Below are 22205 nucleotides of genomic sequence, written 5' to 3' on the forward strand. Positions count from 1 at the left end.
GGAGTTACTATCAGAAGTCAAAGCATTAGCCTGCAATGCCCCATTGTGTGTGTGTTTTTTTAAAGAATGTCACTTAGATTCATTTTTCAAGAGCAATAGCTCTTAAAAGGAGGTTTGGAGACACTTAGAGGTCTCCAAGGCTCTTTTGATGCACCTGTGGGATTAAAATTATGTTCCTAATAATCATAAGATGTTTCAGTTTTGAATGTAATAAATTTAGATCAGTATATAAGTCACCTGAGCAAAAGTACTTTATGGAGGATCCTCAATTTTTTAGATATAAAGCTTTTCTGAGGTAAAAAATAACCACTGCTCTAGAGAAAATAAAAAAAAGAATATAGTTAGAAATAAAAGTTAAATACTTCTTTTTAAAAACATATGGTCATCTTTAGGGAAAAGATCACATTTTCCATGATTAAAAGATCAAATATCTCTAATTGTGCCCCATAATAGTGTGGATTTTCAAAGACTACACCAGCAAAATGCAAAATCTGACAGGAGTGGCCAAGTTGGAAAAGCTTTGAGTATGGAATGAAACTTTATTGTCTGAGTTCCATCCTATTGAAATGCAGGAAGTCTCACTGCAAAGAGCACTGTCTCTGCTGTCAGAATACCCACTTTCAAAACCCACTTTTTAATGCTTACTTGGGCAAGTTACTTAACTTCTCTGGGCCTCACTTTTCTTCTCAGTAAGATAAGGAACTTGGAGTAGATGGTCTCTGAGTCATCTCTAGTTTCTAGTTCAAAGTTTATTATTATTTTTTATTGTCATAGATTCCGTTGGCATTTTGGTGAAAACTATGAACCCTTTCTTAAAATAATGCTTTATTGAATTTTTTCTCTTTCTCTTTCTTTTCTTCCTTTCTGTCTTCCTCCCTTTCTTTTTCTTCCTCCCTCCCTCTCTCCCACTCCCTCCCTCCCACTCCCTCCCTCTCTCCCTCCCTCCCTCCCTCCCTCCCTCCCTCCCTTCCTTCCTTCCTTCCTTCCTTCCTTCCTTCCTTCCTTCCTTCCTTCCTTCTTTCTTCTTTTTTCTTCATATCTATCTCTGTGAATTTTGTGCCCATGGTCAAGGCATCCCCATAGAATTGGGATATAATATGTCCTACCTCCAGAGATTTTTGTGGAGATCAAAATGCTATAAAATTGATAAAGTTACAAATAAATCTTAAAATGTTGTACAAATATTAGCTATTTTTATTAGTCACCAACTTCCCTTACAAGTACTCAGGTTCATGAGACTCATATCATGAGCAAGTTTGTTGAAAGGACAAGTAAAACAAATGGAACTCATATTAGAACCCATAGAAAAATAGCAATACCCATTCAACAGCAATTTTTATTCCAAGTTGTACAATCTCTTTCACCTAGAGAACTGCCTTTGGTAGGACTTCAGCTGCCATTCATTAGAGTGTGTCTCCTCCACAATGGCACTCAACTTTCTAACTCCATTGGTTGTCTCTGAAGCAGTTTTTTTCCTTGCAGTTGCCATCACCAGATGATTCTGGTCACTGTTCCCTGCTGCAAGCTTTCAAAGAAATCCTTTGCTAAGCCTGAATCTCACGCCTCCAATAGTTCTCCTCAGCAACCAGCAGATGTCACCATTGTTCCCTCTCCCATGGGACCATTTTTTTCTGTCTTCAGATACCCAGCTTTGTGCATCCTGGTTCAAAAACACAGCTCTAGGTATTTCTATTTCTGACGCTTTCTCTGCTATTGTGTAATTCACACGACTGCAGGCATCTGCATTAGAATCCAAAAAATCAAGAAAAGAGTTTTTCCTTGTAATGATGATGTTTGTCCTTTGTTCTCAAAGTTCATGTCATCAGGGGCTACATGAATGGAATTGGAGTGAAGGGAGAGCTGTGCTCACTGTCTCCTCCAGAAGCATCTGGGTTCAGTGGTCAGATGTGAATAAGGACAACTGGAGATGGCCCTGGGTGCGAGGCAATTAGGGTTAAGTGACTTGCCCAGGGTCACACAACTAGTAAGTGACTGAGGCAGGATTTGAATTGAGGTCTTCCTGACTCCAGGATGCTCTATCCACTGCACCACCAACTGACCTTTCTTTCTTTCTTTCTTTCTTTCTTTCTTTCTTTCTTTCTTTCTTTCTTTCTTTCTTTCTTCCTTCCTTCCTTCCTTTCTTTCTTTGCTTTCTCTCTCTCTTTCCTTTCTCATTCTCTCTCTATTTCTTTCTTTCCTTTCTCTCATTCTCTTTTTCTTTCTTTCTTTCTTTCCTTCTTTGCTTTCTCTCTCTTTCCTTTCTCATTCTCTCTCTCTCTTTTTCTTTCTTTCTTTCTTTCCTTTCTCTCTCATTCTCTCTCTATCTCTTCCTTCCTTCCTTCCTTTCTTTGCTTGCTTTCTCTCTTTCTCTCTTTCCTTTCTCATTCTCTCTCTATTTCTTTCTTTCCTTTCTCTTTCTCTCTGTCTCTTTCTTTTTTCCTTCTTTGCTTTCTCTCTCTTTCTCTTTCCTTTCTCATTCTCTCTCTCTTTCTTTCCTTTCTCTCTCATTCTCTCTCTCTTTCTTTCTTCCTTCCTTCCTTCCTTCCTTTCTTTGCTTTCTCTCTCTCTCTTTCTCTCTTTCTTTCCTTTCCTTTCTCTCTCATTCTCTTTCTTTCTTTCTTTCTTTCCTTCTTTGCTTTCTCTCTCTTTCCTTTCTCATTCTCTCTCTTTTTCTTTCTTTCTTTCCTTTCTCTCTCATTCTCTCTCTATCTCTTTCTTCCTTCCTTCCTTCCTTCCTTCCTTTCTTTGCTTGCTTTCTCTCTCTTTCTCTCTTTCCTTTCTCATTCTCTCTCTATTTCTTTCTTTCCTTTCTCTTTCTCTCTATCTCTTTCTTTCTTCCTTCCTTCCTTCCTTCCTTTCTTTCAATTGAAATTTTATTTCATTATTCCAGTTACATGCTATGGTAGTTTTTCAACATTTGCTCCCCCCTCTCTCTTCCCTGGTAACATTTTTACATGTACATTCATGTTTAACATATTTACATAGTAGTCAATTTATGTAAGAGGAATTAGAACTAAGAGGAAAGAAAGAAAACCATGAGCTAGGAAGGAAAAACATAAGAGAAGCTTTAATAAAGTGAACAAAATATGCATTCAGATTCCGTGGTGGTTTTTTCCTTTGGATGAGGTTGGTATTGTCCATAGCAGGTCTCCCAGGCTTTTCCTAGCTCCCTCTGACCTGCTGAGAGGAGCTGCATCCATCAGAGCCGATCAACTCACAAAGTTGTTGTTACTGTGCACAATGTCCTCTTGGTTCTTCTCCCTTCACTCAGCACATGTTCAAGCAATTTTAAGGTGATTTTTCAGAGTGATGTCCATTTCCCTCCAGCTTCTGAGTCTTCTGACTGTGGCAGAGCCTTTCACTGCTCTAGAGCTTCAGAAGAGCATTCCAATTGATTCCCTATTATTTTTCAATTAACGTTGGGGCAATTGGGTAAAATTATTTGAGTTTTTCTTTTGGCTGTTTCAGGAGACATCTAGGGAATGGAGGAAGAGCCAGAATTTAAGTCTGTTTTATATCTCCACTGATGAATAATGAAAGTACACTTCTCCAGGGCTAGCTTCATTAAGTGGTCTTCAACTCTTAGATCCATAGAGTTTCCATGGAAACAATTTTAAGTCCTCTTCATTACCCCTTGGTAACTGAAGATATATTTCCTTGGTGGTGACAAGCACATGACTTGTAAGAATGCAATCAAAGTATTAACCTTTCTGCTTGATTTGACTGTTTTCATCCATAGGTTGTCTTTTTAAGTATTTATATTAAAAGTGAAAAGTCAATCAGACAGCTGTTTTGCAGGTATGTGCCTTAAAAGATGGGGAGCATTTGAATAGGGTAAAGATTCAGGGTAAAGTAGTACTTTCACTGGAATGTCTAGAAAATTATGAGGGTCTATGTGATATACTGGAAAGAATGCTGGACTTGGAGTTGGAAGAGCTGGTATCAAATCTTGTCTTTGATTATTCTTGACTTTGTGCATGAACATATCCCTTAACTTTGGTGATCCTCAGTTTCCTCATCTGTAAAATGGACTTTGTAGTATTTGTCTCACAGGGTAGTCATGAGGATCAAATGAGATCAGGCATGTAAAAGACTTTCCAAAGTACAACACAAATATCACCATTTATTATAGAGAGATATATATTATGGAAGAAAAGGCTAAACTTGATTTCTGAGCATTTTTGCCTAACTTGAGCTTAGTACAACTGAATCTTATTCCTTAAAATTATTGTCATACTTTCAGATATCATTTCAGGAAATGACTTTTCACCATGTGCTAATCAAAACCAATATGGGAGCCATAATTTTATTTTATTTTTATCACTGAATTTCTTAAAATTGCAGTAATTTTAAAAAGGTGGTTAGATGAAATTATTCCTAAGGTAATTTCAAGTTCTACATACTATGATCTTATGACTTTTCAGTCAAACAATATTTGATAAGCTATAGCTATGTGTTGTGTTTGATACTGCTGGATAAAGATAAATGTGAAATTCAGTCCTTGCTCTCGAGTAACTTAAGGTTTTTCTTTGTGATACATGATGAAAGATGGCAGAAATAGGATACATGGTCATTATAGAAGAATGCTCTCATTGACTCTGTTTCGTTTTGCAAAGTGGTCTCCAAGACTTTTTGGTTGGATTATTTTTTTTTAGGTTTTTGGCAAGACAAATGGGGTCAAGTGGCTTGCCCAAGGCCACACAGCTAGGTAATTATTGAGTGTCTGAGACCAGATTTGAACCCAGGTACTCCTGACTCCAGGGCCGATGCTTTATCCATTGTGCCACCTAGCCGCCTCTATGGTTGGATTATTAATGACTGTGAATATAATTAATGGGTTCTAGTGTAATTCACAATGGCTTCTTCTTCCTGAACTTCTTTCTCTTCCTCTTCCCCTTTCTTTTTTTCCCTTTCTTCCTTTTCCTTTTCCTTTTTTCGCCTCCTCCTCCTTCTCCTCTTTCTCCTCCTCCTCTTTGTTCTTATTCTTTTCCAATGAAGCAGTTTATATGGCTGTTGCTTGATTGTGTCATTTAATTGAATAGAATCTTTCATCTCTCAGCTACTCATCCTATTCCATTCCCCCTTCCCTCTACTCCAGTCTAGAACTCCAGGTCCATTTTCTGACTGGGTTGAAACCAAAGAAACAAAGGGCCATTCCAGTCAGACTGAAGACACTAGCACTTATGCTTGGCAGTTTTCATGGGTCTAACATCCAATCCCTGGGGCCCAAGACTGGGTCTGTCTGTCTGTCTGCTTAGGTTAGTTTGAGTAGTTTATTGAAAAAAAAAAGAATACAAACCAGTTATGCCAGTCAAAGCATTTTTGATAAACCCCTAGGGAAGTTCAGATATTTACAAGAAATGAATATGTATAGCCTGTCAAACAAGTTTGCTATATAGTCCAAGTCTAATTCTCAAGCAAGCCCCTAAGGAACCCTTCTAAAATACCCCATTGATCTTCTCCTTTATTTTCCATGTAGATAAGTGAAAAGGGGCTTGAAACCATTCAGAGGAAATACTGATGGGTTAGAAAAGAGTCTCATTTTCCATGATACAAGTTATTTGTAACATTGAACTAATTGATTATGCATTATGAATACACATCCAAGGGTTTGAGGTGGGCTTAAGAGAACAGAATACAGCATAAGATCAATTCTTCTCCCACCACAGCAATTTGATATTGTTCTTTAGGAAAATGCTAAGTGCTCAAGAGAGACTGAAATTACATATAATGATAATGCTTTAGTCCAACTCAGTAATTGTAATTTCCATTTCTTGGGATCTTCCATATGACCCCATTTGAATACATATGGGTTATTTGTGTACCACTGGGAAGATGCATAGAATTACTGGAAGCCCATAAATACAATAAAGAATCTAATGAGTTCCCCAATTAGGGCAGATGTCCCAATGTAATTACTTAGAAGAGGAAGTAGAAAATCAAAGACTTTTGGTACTTGAAGTAGACTGATGTTTCAGATGGTATCCAAGGTAATTGCAACCCAGAATTACATTTTCACTTGGAAAAACTATGAAGATCTTAACAATAGAAATAGGCACTGGGAACTTTCCTTCTTGTCTTTCAAACAAATTGTGTGTCAGATTGACTACCAGGGTGTGATGCTGAAACTCAAATAGCTAACCATACCAGTCCATGACTCATTTCCTTGAGTTAGTCATTGAGTCACAGCTCATCTTTGTACTTTCAAATCTGCACACAAGGTCTCAGGATGAACTCAGAAGTACCTTGTGTTCTTTTTTATTTAGGTTGGGGAAGTATTTAAATTCATTCCTTTTTTTTCTTTCAGAAAGGTATGGCATTATTTTTATACCCAACAGTCTGAGGGATCATGAACTATTGAATAGATGGCTCATAAGAATGCCACTTTTTTATATAAATTGCAAATTTGGCAGTTCCAAGTGGGTAAACTCCCCCCCCCTTCTTCCAAACAATAGCTGGCATTTAAGACTGAGTCTGTTTGCTTCATTTGATGATCTCAATAACTCCCTTGGATTCAACTATCATTGCTATACATATGATATTCAGATATATTCATCCAGTCCTAACCTCTCTCTTAACCTACAGCCTCATGTATCCAATGGCCTATTGGAAATCTCCAACTAGATGTCTCATAAATATCATAAACTCAACAGGTCAAAAACTGAAATCATCTTTCCCTGCAAACTCTCCCATCCCTATTTCTAACTTCTTTTTTAGTGTTGAGGGAATGCTACCCTCCCAGTTATTCAGACTCACAGCCTAGATGCTATCCTCAACTCATTACTCTCATTCCACATATTCAATTAATTGCCAAGTCTTTTTTCATGTCTCTCATATATACTCATAGATATATTTCTTTTCTCTGATACTGCTATAACCCTGGTGCAAGTCCTCATCACCACATGTTTAGACCAGAGGCATTAAACATAGTTACATGCAAACCACAACACTCCCAAGAACCATTGAACAAGCTTAAATGTAATTGGGAAATATCTAACTAAATCAAAATATAATAAACTATGGATTAGGTAAATAAATGAGTTTTTTAGTCATTATAGAAGTTCCTTATATATGGTCCAATGAACTCTATTTCTATTTGTGTTTAGCATTCCTGGCCTATTGGTTGGTCTCTTGACCTCAACTCCTGCCTCTCTACTCCATTCCATCTTCTACTTAGCTGTCATATTTTAATCTTCCTAAAGTTTAAGCTTAATCATAAAAACTCCTCTTTCAATTAACTCCAGTGGCTAACTATTGCCTCCAGGATCAAATATAAAAGTATCTGTTTGGCTTTTAAAGCCCTCCGTAACCTGGCCCTTTCCTCTTTCTCAGTCTTCTTATAGCTCATACCCTCTCCCTCCCACTTACTTTGCATCCAGTGACCCTGATCTTCTCGCTAGTCCTTGATTAAGACATTCCGTCTCCAGACTGAATATTTCCATTGGTTGTGCCTATGCTTGAAATTCCTTTAGTCTTCATTTCTGCCTCCTGGTTTCCCTGGCCTCCATTACATCTCAGCTAAATTCTCATCTTCAATAAGAAACCTTTTCCAGTCCTCTTTAATCTTAGTGTCTTCTCTCTGGGATGATCTCCAACTTAACTTGTGTGTATCCTGTTTGTACATAGCTGTTGGTAGGATGTCTCCTTATTTAGAATATGAAATCCTTGAGAGCATGGATTATTTTTTTTTTACTTTTCTTTGTATTTTTAGACAGTTAGATGCTTACAACTTGGTAAGACATCAAAGACTCCACTACATCCATGGCTACTCAGCCTGTCTTTCATCTTGCCACTGGACTTTAATGATTCTGGAAGACAGTGAAGTTGATGACATGCAACTTCATCTCACTTAAATCCAATTCATGTGCAAGACAAGACGTCACTTATTCATGATGTCATTTGGCTCCTTTAAAAACAAAGTTCAAATAACAGCAACCGTTAGACACATAAAAAGTATTTGAAAATGCTTGTTGATTGACTGAGGATCCTCCAGTGAGCTCAGTACCCGTTTTGAAACTTTTTACTTTAGAGTGTTGTCTGGGACTAGTGTTTCATCCACTCTATTACAATGATTAAAAACAACAGAAACGATATTAAACTCATGTGGAAATAGGATAAGGTACACACCATCCTCTTATACTGGATTTTCCCAAGGTACTTTCAGTGAGTCTATAGAGAATGAACTTATATCTCAATATTCTTATTCAATTACAAAAAAGCAGTTATTTTATGCAGACAATTGTCTGAAGACTATCAAAAATAAGACAATAATAACAGAATTGTCACTTGTCCTCACACTGTTTCTATCTGAATTCCATAAAAAAGATGAGAATGGGGTGAAATTAAAAGCTGACATTTACATAGTGCTTTTAGATTTGTGAAGCATTTTACAAATATTATCACATTTGATCCCAAATCCTGTAAGATAGGTTCAATTATTTTCTTCATTTCACCATAAAGGAAACTGAGACTCAGAAATCTTAAGGTCTTGCCCAGAATCATATAGCTAGTAAATATCTGAGGGAATATTTGAACCTTGGTTTTTCTGATTTGAGATTAGTGCTCTGTTCATCAAACTAAGCACAGAGGCATTTGAACTTTTTGTTTTTTGAAAGCATCCATGTTCTGATTGTAAACTATGGTGAATATATGTAGTGAGACAAATTCCTCCATAGATAAGAACCAGAAAAACAAAGTCATTAACTTGAGGAAAATGGGCAGACCGCTGAGATGAGTGAAAAGTAGGAGCTCCTCTGAAGAAATTTATGACAAATGATTAGGGAAGAATCTATTGTTTATATTTTTTGATCCAGATTTTTCTCCTATTAAGCACATAATAGAGAACAAATGATCAGAACTGGAAATAGCCTGAATTTACAAAGTTATCACAGATGGCAATAGAGACTCCAACAAGACCCTTCTTGAGAACAGGAAAGGGTGGAAATATAATTTGAACTTTGTTATCAACCTTTAATATTTAAGTGAGAGATGCTTGCTTTTGATAAGCACCATCCTTCAGTGGTAGAAGAATAGGAGATTGAATGCTGTTGTGTTGGAACTGACTTCGCATTGGAAAATACTTCCTTTACTTCTATAAAATAGGAAAGTATAACCTTGTAATTCTTATAAGTGCTTTGAAGGAGAATATGCATTGATGAGTCATTATTAGCCTGAGTCTCATTTGTCTTTGGTAGAGTGCTGGTAACATACCCTTCCCAGCACAGATTTAAACACAGGTAAAACAACTTCTCACTTTTTGGAAAAAGCTTTTCTTGATCCCCTTAGATTTCTTCCTGCAAATTATTTTATTTTTATTTTTCATATTATATTCTTATATGCATATCTCTTTTCATGTTGTCATTTCTGACAGGATCCTTGAGTCCAAGGATTTTCAAATTTTTCCTTGTATTCTCTATGTCTAGCCTGATAGTCAGTAGATGCATAATAAATGTTTGTTTATCGATATGTTGATTAATTCCTTTTATTGGGTAATGAAGATGGGGAGATAATTTAAGAAAGTCGACACCCACATCTTTCATCATTACTTAGAGACCCTGCCATACCTAAAATCTGTTGTGAGCCAGGCATTGGTATCTTCTAGGTACTCATCAATAGACTACCTAAATGTAAAATCTTAAAAAAATAAAGACAGTTTTACTTGAGAGTAATAAAGGCATTTAATGAAAATTATCAGGAACTGATACTACAGTAAGACTTCTTAATGTAATAAGAAATGCAGAAGAGTCATTATGGATGTGAAATGTAAAGGGAAATTACTAGATTAGCACAAAGATACAAATATATTGAAAAAGAATCTTATCTAATTAGAATAGACTTCTGAACAATAATCCTGGGAATGAAAGCTGAAATTATTCCTGAAATGAAGATGGCTATGGATTACTCATTCATTGTTATCTTAGACAGGATCCTTCATGCCATATGAAAGGTAAAAGAATCACATAATACCATTTTGCTCTTTAGGGAGAGAGAAGAGAAGCAAATTGAAAGAGAATATAATCCTACAGAAAAAACTTTCTTGGATTCAAGTGACGTCTTGATACAAATCATTTCCAAATTATATATATCCATCTCTAATCTCTCTTCTGAACTCTAATCATACATTGGCTTACCTGCTACATCTCTTTTTTTCATTGATTTTTTTATTTTAAAATATATACTATTTTATCCATCCATTACATATTAAAACAATTTTAAATTATTTTTAAAGTTTTGTGTTTCAAAATCTATCCTTCCCTCATCTCCCCCAACCCCCAAGATGGTAAGCAATTAGATATGCTATATATGTGCAATCATATAAAATATTTCCATATTAGTATTTTTGTACAAGAAGACTTAAATGAAAAATGAATGAAGAAATTGAAAAATAGCATACTTTTGGTCTGTATTCAAATAATATCTATTCTTTCTCTAGAGAGGGATACTATGTGTTTCATCATTAGTCCTTTGGCATTGTCTTGGATTATTGTATTATTGGGAATAGCTAATTCACAGTTCTTCCTCAGACAATACTGTTGTCACTGCATACAGTATTCTCCTAGTTCTGCTTACTTCACTTTGTATCAATTCATGTAAGTCTTTCCAGATTTTTCTGAAATCGTCATGCTTGTCATTTCTTATAGCACAAAAATATTCCATCATCATCACATACAACAGCTTGTTTAGTCATTCCCCAATTGATGGGTGCCCCTTTATTTTATAATTTTTAGCCACTACTAAAAGAGCTATTATAAATATTTTTTGTACAAAAAAGTCCCCCCCTCCTTTGGTCACCTGTCTCCTTTTGAATGAGTTCATTTAAGCATCTCAGATTCAACATGTCCAAAGAAAAATTCACTGCTTTCTCTTGATCTTATCCCAAACTTCCTTGTTTCTTTGGTGAGCACCACTATCTTCCTAGTTACTGAGATCACAACTTTGAACTTTCCTCTCCCCCCTCTCTTGTTCCCTACACATCTAACCAGCTCTTGTCAATTATACCTTCATGTCTTTTGGTATTTGTGGCTTTCCATATACCCTTCCAACTCTGCTCCATATTATTTTCCTTCAGAAATTTTGTATTCCAGTTAAACTACTACTATTTCCCCAAATTGTTATGTGATCACTTACTGTGAAACCTTTGTAGATTCCATTCCTCATTCCCAGAAAGTATTAACTCTTTATTTCCACCTCTTAGAAACTTGATCTTCCTTCAAGGCTCAGCTTAAGGATTGCCTCCTCCATGGAGTCTTTCCTGATCACTTCTTATATTCTCTTGATTTTTACTTGTACTTTACTTATTTGAGTATTTATCATATTTCTCCACCCCCCCCACATCATAAATGCTTCTTGATAGCAGGGAATACTTCCTCATTGTATTCCCAGTGTTTAGCACGGTTATAGATACCTAAGAAATATTTGTTGAATCAAAGGGAAAAAAATTGATATTATGAGGAGACAGAGACAGAGAAGGACTGAGAGAGAGAGAGAGAGAGAGAGAGAGAGAGAGAGGTAAAACAGAGACAAATAGAAAGACACACAACTATATGTGTATATGTATATATATACATACATTTTATATTATATATATTTATATGGAGAGGGAGAGAGAGAGAGAGAGAGAGAGAGAGAGAGAGAGAGAGAGAGAGAGAGAGGAGAAGAGAAGAGAAGAGAAACAGAGAGACACAGAGACAAAGACAAAAAAATAGAGATGGAGATAGGCAGAAAGACAAAGAAATAGAGAAAATTATTAGGACACAGTCAAATCTTTGTTCTCCTGTCGTACTCTAGGGGAAAAGGAGAATATGTTGGAGTAGAAGCAAATATATCCTGTTTAAATAGAGGGAAAGAGAACAAGAGTATAAGAGAAAGATTTCTGAAGTACTGTCTTGAAACTTATCTGCTCAATTCTCCTTCCAAGGTTAGAACAATATTTCTCATCTCATTCCCAAGAGTTACTGGCTCTGAAAGTTTACTTTTTCTATCTAAGGAAAGTGGAGGTTTTGAATCAAATGAGTCATGCTTCTTTCACTCAATTGACAAGACTCTTTGGGGATCACAGTATTGAATCAATCTATTTACTTTTCAGCAAACTGAAAACTTCCTGCTTAAACTATGACTCATTGAAAATCATTCTTTCTTGAACTTTATTGTACTGATTGGAGCAGAGTGAAAAATCATGTTTTTCCATCTGCCTTCTCCACTTGCAAAAAGCAAGAATATAACTTGTTTTCATTGTTAATGATGCTGTTTTCAAAGATGACTAACTATTCAGGCTTATGTTTCTCCCTCTATTGGTGAGTTGGTGATAGCCATCACTACATGCACCATATCATGATTAAGCAGGAAGTCTCCCTACTGTTCCCTTCTAGTATTTTCACAGTAAGTCAGAATGTTTAGGAGAGAATTTGAAATTTGCTGTTTAAATGGGCTTTGAATGTACAATTTGCCTTCTATTGTTTTATTACAGTTTATAACAGCATTAGTCAGTCAGCAAGCATTTATTGAAGACATATTATACATCAAGAACATACGGAGAGACAAGTAAAAAGGTGATATAGTCTCTACACTCATGGAGATTATATTACACTGGGAGCTACATATTTAGAGAGAAATAAACACATATTCTAGGTACCTATTCATACATACATTGAACAAAATGGTTTGAGGTTGGAGAACTGACAGTTGGAGGAAACCAGAAAAAGGCTATTTAAGAGGATAGCTCTTAGGATAAGATTAATGGGAGCTAAGGATTTCAAGAGGAAGAAGTGAAGATGGAGGTGAGAGATTATATTTTGTTTTTGGAAAACAGCAATTGACCCTCTTTGACTAGAGTAACCAGCTGGAGTAGCTAGGTGGTGCAATGATTAGGTTTTGGAGCATGACCTTGATTAAGTTTTATGTGAAAAACAGGAATTGGATATTTAGTTCAGTCAGTGAAAAAAAAAGCAAACATAAGCATTTATTTAGTATTTTCTATATTCTAGGTCCTGGGAATAAAATTGAAACATTCCTGAAGGCAAAGTGGAACTCTGAATTTTTTGAACAGAGGAATAGCATGGTCAGGATGACACTTTAGTTAGGAATGTCAATTTTGATTGAAGGCATTCCACAATGTCAACTATGTGGAAAGGAAAGAGATTGACTTCAATCAGGAAGCTATTACAGCAGTCTAGGTGAGAGGTGATAATAACCTGGGATAGGGTGGCCTTTTGGTGAGAAGTGAGCTAGAGATAGTTGCAAGATATTGATGAGGTAGAATTGATAATATATGGTATATGATAATATATTGCTAATAATTGGATATGTAAGAATAATGGATGGCTGTTAGATTGTGAAGCTGAATCTGTATGATTGGGAGAATGGTACTGTCGTGAACAGAAACAGGGAAGTTAGGAAGTAGACCGGATATAGAGGGAAAGATCAGGAGTTCTATTTTGGCCATGCTGAACTTGAATTGCCAATGGTATACACCAGCGTAGAGATGTCAAGTGAATATTTGAAGAGGTGGGATTGGAGCCCAGAAGAGCGATGGGAAAAATAGTACCCTTGTAGCCTGGCATAAAAATTCACTGTTACTTGGCTTGAATCTAATTTTCCAAGTTTATTTTACATTATTCTCCTTTAGGCTCAGTTTCCTAACTTCCCTGGTATCATTCAAGAAAGCTCAAATTCTATCTTCTTCAGGAGGCCTTTCCCAGTTCTCAAAACTCTTAGCATCTTCCTCTCTGAGATTCCCTTCCATTTGCTTATAAATATTCCCTATTGGATTATGAGCTCATAGTCCAGGCAGTTCTTGGTTTATCAAATGCTTAGCCCAGTGCCTGGTTAATGAATGCTTTTTGACTGACTGACCTACTTTCCTTTCCAACCAAACTGGATTATTCACCAACTTGAATTCTTGTCAATTTTAATTTATTTGAATCTTTATACTCTTATTTGCACTGATCACATTTTGCCCCATAGTGTGGTTATTTGTAATCCTCATTTCCCATATTTAACCTGTTAGAGCATAAACTTCTTGAGGGCAGGGGCCATGTTGTTTAATTTATTCTTTGCATGCTTGATACCAAGCCTTGTATGTACCTTGTACTCTATGGATATTTAATAACTGAGTCGAATAAAATGGAATTGAAGTTATTATTCTATTTTTATTGCTTTGCCTTATTTTTTGCCTTTCTAAAATGAATTTGTTTTTCCTTTCTGTAGGGCAAGTGTCTTTGTACCATCCAAAAAGCAATCTTGGTGCTGATATAAAAGGATATTGCTCTTTTCAGCCTGGGCCTCATATCAGAGATCAAAAGATCATGTACTCTGGAAAGAGTTTTTGAATGGGAATCAGATGTGTTACCTGCTTTTTAATGAACAGCAGAAGTATGAGGACTCCCAGAAGTTCAAATGATGCATAAGAAATAAATGAAAAAGATAAGTCTCATGTAACCTTCTATTAGTCTTTCATTCTTCTAGTAATTACAGGGCCCTCATTTGGTTAAAACATGTTAAATGAGGCAAAATCTTTCCCTATAGAGAATCATTTCACTTAAACAGATGAGCTAATAGCCATTTATGATGACAAGCTAAGACAATAATACTCTTCATAACATGATCTCAAAGCTGGCTATTATCTCCAAGGCAGTCAGTGTTTCAAGGCCCTGTAAAGGCCAGGTATTTGTGGAAGAGAACACCTGTATATCTTACTCAAATGGCAGAAATATGAATAGCTAAAGCCCTATTATATCAGGGTTTTAATTTAAAATTGAAATCTAAAGCATTCCATTGAGGTCTTTCCCAAATATTGATCTTTTCATTTTACTGGTGTTACTTTTAGTGGATTATTTAGACTCATATTGCTCTTGCCATTTAGAATTTTAGCCATCAGTCCCTGAAAGGCAGAACCACTTTGTTATATTGATAAGGCATCAGGAGAAAAAGGAGGCTTACTCCCACTTCTTCAGACTAGAAAAGTTTAGAATGCAAGGTAGAATGGTTTAATAATGTAGTCTTGTTTCAAATAATTATCTTTTTTGATTATATACATATTTTGTTTTCTGATTACATAAAATTGTAATTTCTATCATTTTTGAAAGGTTTTGAGTTTTACAATTTTTTCTCCCTCCCTCTCTCCCCCCAACAGAAGGCACTCTGTTATAGACTTTGCATTTGCATCCATGAGAAACAAAGATCAAAAAAATATATCATGAGAGAAGAATCAGATCCAAAAGGAAGAAAGAAAGCATTAGAGATAGCAAAATTACATAATACATAAGACAACTTTTAAAAATTGAAGATAATAAGATTTGGTCTTTATTTAAACTCCACAGTTCCTTCTCTGGATACAGATGGTATTCTCCATCATAAATCCCCTAAAATTGTCCCTGATTATTGTACTACTGAAATGAACAAGTCCATCATAGTTGATTATCACCCCGTGTTGTTGATGATGTCTATAATATCCTTCTGGTTCTACTCATATCACTCAGCATCAATTCATGCAAGTCTTTCCAGGCTTTTCTGACATCCCATCCCTCATGATTTCTTATAGAACAATGGTGTTCTATCACATACATATATACCACAGTTTGTTCAGTCATTCCCCAATTGATGGACATTGCAATTTCCAATTCTTTGCCACTACAAACAGAGCTGCTATGAGTATTTTTGTACATGTAGGATTTTTACCTTTTTTTCATGATCTCTTCAGGGTATAGGCCCAGTAGTGGTATTGCTAGGTCAAAGTGTATGCACATTTTTATCGCCTTTTGGGCATAATTCCAAATTGCTCTCCAGAAAGATTGGATCAGTTCACAGCTCCACCAAGAATGCATTAGTGTCCTAGACCTCCCATATTCTCTCCAACATTGAACATTATCCTTTCTGGTCATATTGGTCAATCTATTGGCATTTCTCTAATCAATAATAATTTGGAGCAGTAATTATATGAAAATTTGTATAATTATCTCAAAATGACATTATGCTCAAAATGTTCCAAATGGTCTTTAAGAAAAAACTCTTTGATGCTGGAAGCAACCAGTGTGAGTGACTGTCCAAGCTCCAACGCTTCTATGTTCCCTTAAGATGATAAATTGGCCTGCCATAGAGAATCAGGTAGACATGTAACTACAGTCATGTATTTGAACTAGAGAATGTTAGAACTGGGAGATATCTTAAGTATCATTTAGTCCAAACACTCTTGTTCACTGTTCCTTGCTAAAACCAAAAAAAAGGCCTTCGGCAGGGGGTGAGAAGTGGGGGGAGATATGATCTCTGAGTTGATACATCAATAGAAATAATAATGATTTAGATTTCTGTCATGTATCATGTTCTTCCCAACTGGGAAAATTATAGCAATAATAACAATGTTAATAAATAATAATAGCTAATCTTTACATAGAAATTTAAGGCTTGTAAAACACTTTATAGATACCATATTCTTTGAACTTCACACCAACTCTCTGAGAAGGGGGATGTAAACATTTCCATTTTGCAGATGAGGAAATTTAATTGGCATTGATTGTTGAAGATTCTACTGCAAATCAATTAGCATTTGTTAAACCTCTACCATGTGTCAGTAGACCCTGAAAATTTGAAAAGTAAAGATGATATGGTCTTGCCTTCAAAAAGCTTATCTTTATGAGAGAGTGGGGGAACCTGTCCTATCAGAGAACTCTAAGCAAATTAACTTTCAATTTCCAGGAAGTTATTCAAGTATCAAAGAGTTTTATAATTTTTTTTGCAAGGCAATGGGGTTAAGCCCAAGGTCACACAACTAGGCAATTTTTAAATGTCTGAGACTGGATTTGAACTTAGCTACTGCTGACTCCAAGGCTGGTGCTCTATCCACTGCATCACCTAGCTGCAACAAGATTTTATAATTGAGCCTGAAAGTTAATAGGAAACCAATGGAGTTTGTGGAGGAAGAGGGATGATATGGATATACATGTACTTTAGGAATATAACTTTGTAAATATTAAATTGTTAGAAAGAAGTCTGATGTCTGTGAAGAGGTGACTTGCTCAGTCATAGTTAAGTATGTTTATTACTCTCTCCATGGGGCTACCAAATTAAACCTATAGTTTGGATTATCAGCTGGCTCTTGCTCAGTCAATTCGCCCAAAACATAATATAGTATAGAATATAATACAATATAATATAATATCACATAATATGATATAATGTGATGACATGGTATGAAATGATAATACTGGAGTACTGAATATACAAACAAATAAAAACAGTTCTTTCTCCTGGGGAATTTATAGCCAATCTCTAGGGAGACAAAAGTTACATGTATAAGTATGTAATGTAGCTAAGTGATGAATTTTCTGTTTCACTTATTCATTTAAGCATATGCAAATTAAATAAATAAAAAATATATAAAATATTAAGGTGATAATTTTTGAGGGGGGAGGTATTAGCAACTGGGGGATCAGGAAAAGTCTTATGAAGAAGTTGGTCTTGAATTGGATACTAGAAATTTTCAAGAAGTGGAGATGACAAGGAAGTGAATTCTAGACACAAGGGACAACTTGTTTAAAGGTGTGGAGATGGAATGTTGTATGTGTGTGAGAGAGATTGGAAGGAAAGTTTGGCTGGACAAAGAATGTGGGAAAGTGGGCAATGTATAATGAAGGCTAGACTGATAGGTTGGAGCCAACTGGGGAGAATTTAAGTGCCAAATGGAGCAGTTTGTATTTGATCCTGGAAATAATAGATAGCCACTGGAATTTGTTGAGTAAGGGGAGGGGTAGCATAGTCAAATCTGCACTTTATGATTATGACTTTGGTGAATATCACTTAAATTTAAAGAGAGAAATCTCAGTGCTGAAATTAGTTATTTTAATGGCTTCCTGGAAATTGAACATCTAATAGCTTTAGAGTTCCCTTTGGGAGGGATTGGAAGCCTCCAGAAAGTACATATTGTTTTTCTCTTTCTTTTCCTCTCCAGTTTGGTATTCTTGAGGATAAATAATTTTTCATTTTTGTTTTTGCATGTTTGGCACCTAATTCAGTGTTTATTATAGTGGAATCTTTGTTCTTGACATTAATGCCACTTAACTATCAACAACAGTAGCTAGTGCCCATTTAGCACTCTCTAATCTACATATGTAAGACCCCCCTAGGGATTGAACAAGACTCCAAAGGTAAAACCTTGCAGTTCAAACCTCACACAGTAACACAAATGTTCTAAGTGCCAATTCTTGAGAAGGTAAATGTCGTGAAACTCTCCTATCCCTTCCTCCTCCCTCCCTCCCTCTCCAAGTAAGGAAAATATAAGTTTTACCTTCAATAATTACAGTTGTTTTGGGATATATAACATCTCTGTGTGATGACTACATCCATTATGCTCCCCAAAGTAGTAATCAATTATTTATTTAGCACCTACTCTCTGCCAGACACTGTTTTAGGCTCTGAAAATATAGAAATAAAAATAAAAATAAAACAATCTTTCCTTTCAAAGAGCTCATCATTCTCTTTTAGGGTAAATATAGACCTTCTATAGGCATCACCCCTGGTACTCTCAAAAGGAACTGTGAAACCAATTAAACCCTTCATTGTTAGAAAGTTTTTAAGTTAGCTTTTTCTACTTCAGTCTTAGGATAGGTTCAGCTATATCCTTCCCATTCTGAGAGAGTCTTTCTTTTAATCACTATCGAAGGCTAGATCTGAAAAGGGTTTTTGAGTTGGGGAAGAGTTGGAGGATGGGGGGTTGTAATTGTATTGAAGACAAGACCATGATTGGCTATGGAGGAGGAAAGGAGGAAAGAATGGATATGACCTATCATCTCACTTTCTGATTAACTGATGACCCACATCTTGGGATCAAGACAGCACCAACTTTGGAGACCTCTGTTCAATAAGATGTTGATATTCATTTTGCAGCTATTAATAACAGGCATACCTTAAAACAGAATATAATTTATTTTGAACTTCAGATAATCCAGAATTTCCATTTTATCTCTTTTGTCATTTCTGGTAGTTATTTCTTTGGTGGTTCCAGACCCCTTTTTTAATTAAAAAGAAAATACACTAGTGTGTCAGATTCCTCACTTCCCAACTATGGAACTTGTACTCAGAATTTGGAATCAGAAAGGGCTCAAGGGCAATCTCACTGTGGACCAAGGAGGAAAAGCTTTTTCACTAGTTTGTAAAGCTTTGTAAAAGCTTTTGGTAGAAAGAGAAAAATCAGATCATGGACCTTAATTAAATAAAATTAGTGTTTCTTGGAGATGATAGTTGAAAGAAAGCAGCATACCTTGGTGTGACTGAGCTGTATGCTCAAGACATTAATTATAAAATACTCTTCTTTGAAGCCCTTTCTATCCTTTGTCAAACCCCAGTGGTTCTTTTATTTTTCTTTTTAAATGTTTTTAAAATCCAACTTTTATTGATGTAGTTTGTTTTTTATTTTCAAATCTATTTCTCCCTTCTTTTTCTTCCCTTTCTTCATTTAAGAATAAATAAAAAAGAATTAAGCATTTCAATTAAACCAAACAACATACTAATTGCTTCTTTTTTATATAAATATTTTACTTGTTTTCCAATTAAATACAATAGTAGTTTCTACCTATCATTTTTTTGGTAAGGCTTTGAATTTTACACATTTCCCCCCCTCCCTTCTCTCCCTTTCACCCCTCCCAGAAGGCAGTCTGATAATCTTTACACTGTTTCCATGCTATAAACTGATCAAAATTGAATGTGTTGAGAGAAATATCATATTCTTGAGGAAAAATATGATATTAGAGAAAGCAAAATTACATAGTACATAATGCAATATTTAAAAAAATTGAAGGTAATAGTCTTTATCTTTGTTTAAATCCAATAATTCTATGTCTAGATACAGATGGTATTCTCCATTGCAGATACCCTAAAATTTCCCCTGATTATTGCCCTGATGGAATGAATAAGTCCATTAAGGTTGATCATCACCCCCATGTTGCTCTTATGGAGTACAATGTTCTTCTGGTTCTGCTCATCTTGCTCAGCATCAGTTCATGCAAGTCTTTCCAGGCTTCTCTGAAATCCCATCCCTCCTGATTTCTAATAGAACAATAGAGTTCCATAATACATATATATATATATATATATTCATACCACAATTTGTTCAGGCATTCCCCAATTGATATACATTCACTCGATTTCCAATTCTTTGTTACCACAAACAGAGCTGCTCTGAATATTTTTGTACAAGGAGGCTTTTACCCTTTTTCAGGATCTCTTCAGGGTTTAGGCCCAGTAGAGGTATTACTGGATCAAAGGGTGTGCACATTTTTATTGCTCTTTATACCAATTGCTTCTAATAGTAGTTGTGCTTTTTCATATTCACAGCCCCCCATCTTTGCAAAAAAGGGAGAATGACATTTTGAATGAATGACTTAAAAAGTGTTTTTCAGTGCTTACTATGTGAAAAGCAATGTGCCCAATGCTGGGGAAACATACAAAATCAAAGATAATTCCTGCCTTCAAGGAGTTTATATTCTGATGATGGTAACTATTCAAATAAGGGAGTAGTGGTCAACTTTGAACTGGAAAATTACAGGGATGAGGAGTGGAGTCAAAGGGAATTCACTGACATTTAGCCTTTAGAAACAGTAGTTGTGTATGTAGATTTGATATCAATTCCTGGTTTCATAACTATAGAGGGAAGGAGCAGAAGGAAAAGGCATGCACAGGATCAGTGAGACAAGTGACCAGGAAGATGAAGTGAAAAATGGCCAGAAAGGATGGAATGAAATGAAGCTTGAATAAGGCTTTCTCAAAATAACTTTAGAGGCAAGAGTGAAGGACTTTAAAGGCAAACGTTGGCCAGTAAGTCAATAAATCTTTATTCACTGTCTACTATATGCCAGACATTATATTAAGCACTGAGAGATATAAAAGTCAATCCCAGCTCTTAAGTAGTTCATGGGCTAATGAGAGAGACAACATTTAAGAAACTATGTACAAACAAGATACATATAGGAAAAGTTGAAAGTAATCAATGGAGAGAAGGAATGAGAAGTAAGTCAAGGCTTCCTGGAGAAGGCGAGGCCTTTGCTAGGATGAAAAAGAAGCCTGGGGAAAGGCATTGATGAGGAGGAAGGCATGGGAGATGGCTAGTGAAAATAATCAGAATGTGGAAAGCAAGAACCTTGTTTGAAGGGCATGAAGGAGGCCATTGTTTCTGGATCAAAGAGTATGTGGGAAGAGGCATGTTGTTAGATGTAAGAAGACCAGAAAGGTGATCAGGGAAGGAGGGGGTCAGGTATAAAAGGTTTTAAATGTCAAATATATTTTTATATTTGATTCTGTAGATAAGGAGACACTGAAATTTTTTAATTATGATGATATGGTGACATGCTCAGACTTGCACTTTGGGAAAATATTTATTGCAGGGAGACCAAGTTGATGGTTATTGTAATAATCTAGGTGTGAACTGGTAAAAGCCTACAGCAGGGTGGTGGTAGTGTCAGAGGGTAGAAGAGGGTTTATACACTAGATGTGATGAAGGTGAAATCCACAGGCTTTGACAACTGATTGATTATGGGAACTGAGAGAGAGAGAGAGAGAGAGAGAGAGAGAGAGAGAGAGAGAGAGAGAGAGGATGCCTTCATTGTTAGCCTGAGAACTTGGGAAGAGAGTGCTATCCTTGATAGTAATAGGAAAGTTAGGAAGAGGGGAAGGTTTTTGAGGGAAAGATAATGAATTCAGTTTTGGACATGTTGAGACATCTATGAGATATTGATGATGTTTATTTGTCCTTTTGTCTCAAAGAACACCATGACATCAGGGAGGTGAGATGTTGAGTTTGAAGATGTTTATGAGACATCCAGTTTGAGATGTTTGATAGGTAGTCGGAGAAGCAAGACTGGAGATTAGCAGAGAGATTAGGACTGAATAAGTAGGTCTGAGAATCAACAGAAGAGATTCTCATTGAAGTAGGCTGCAGTCCATTTGGGAAAGAGGCTATTGGATCAGGTAGATGAAGAAGAGGGAATTCAGCAAACACAACTGACTCGGCTTGATTGTTATAATTTCCCAGCTTTGGTGATTGTTTTCAAGGTGGGGGGGATAGGGTTCTTTGATGAATTTGCACATCATTCTTGAAGCATACAAACTACAAACACTATGCCATATTCTCTGTTTTTATGTCACCAACACATTATCTCCCTCAACACATGTTAAACTATAGTGCCTTCCTTCTTCCAGATAATTTCCTCTTTAGTGACATG

This window comes from Macrotis lagotis, chromosome 6 (genome assembly GCF_037893015.1).
Source record: "Macrotis lagotis isolate mMagLag1 chromosome 6, bilby.v1.9.chrom.fasta, whole genome shotgun sequence".
Classification (NCBI taxonomy): Eukaryota; Metazoa; Chordata; class Mammalia; order Peramelemorphia; family Peramelidae; genus Macrotis; species Macrotis lagotis.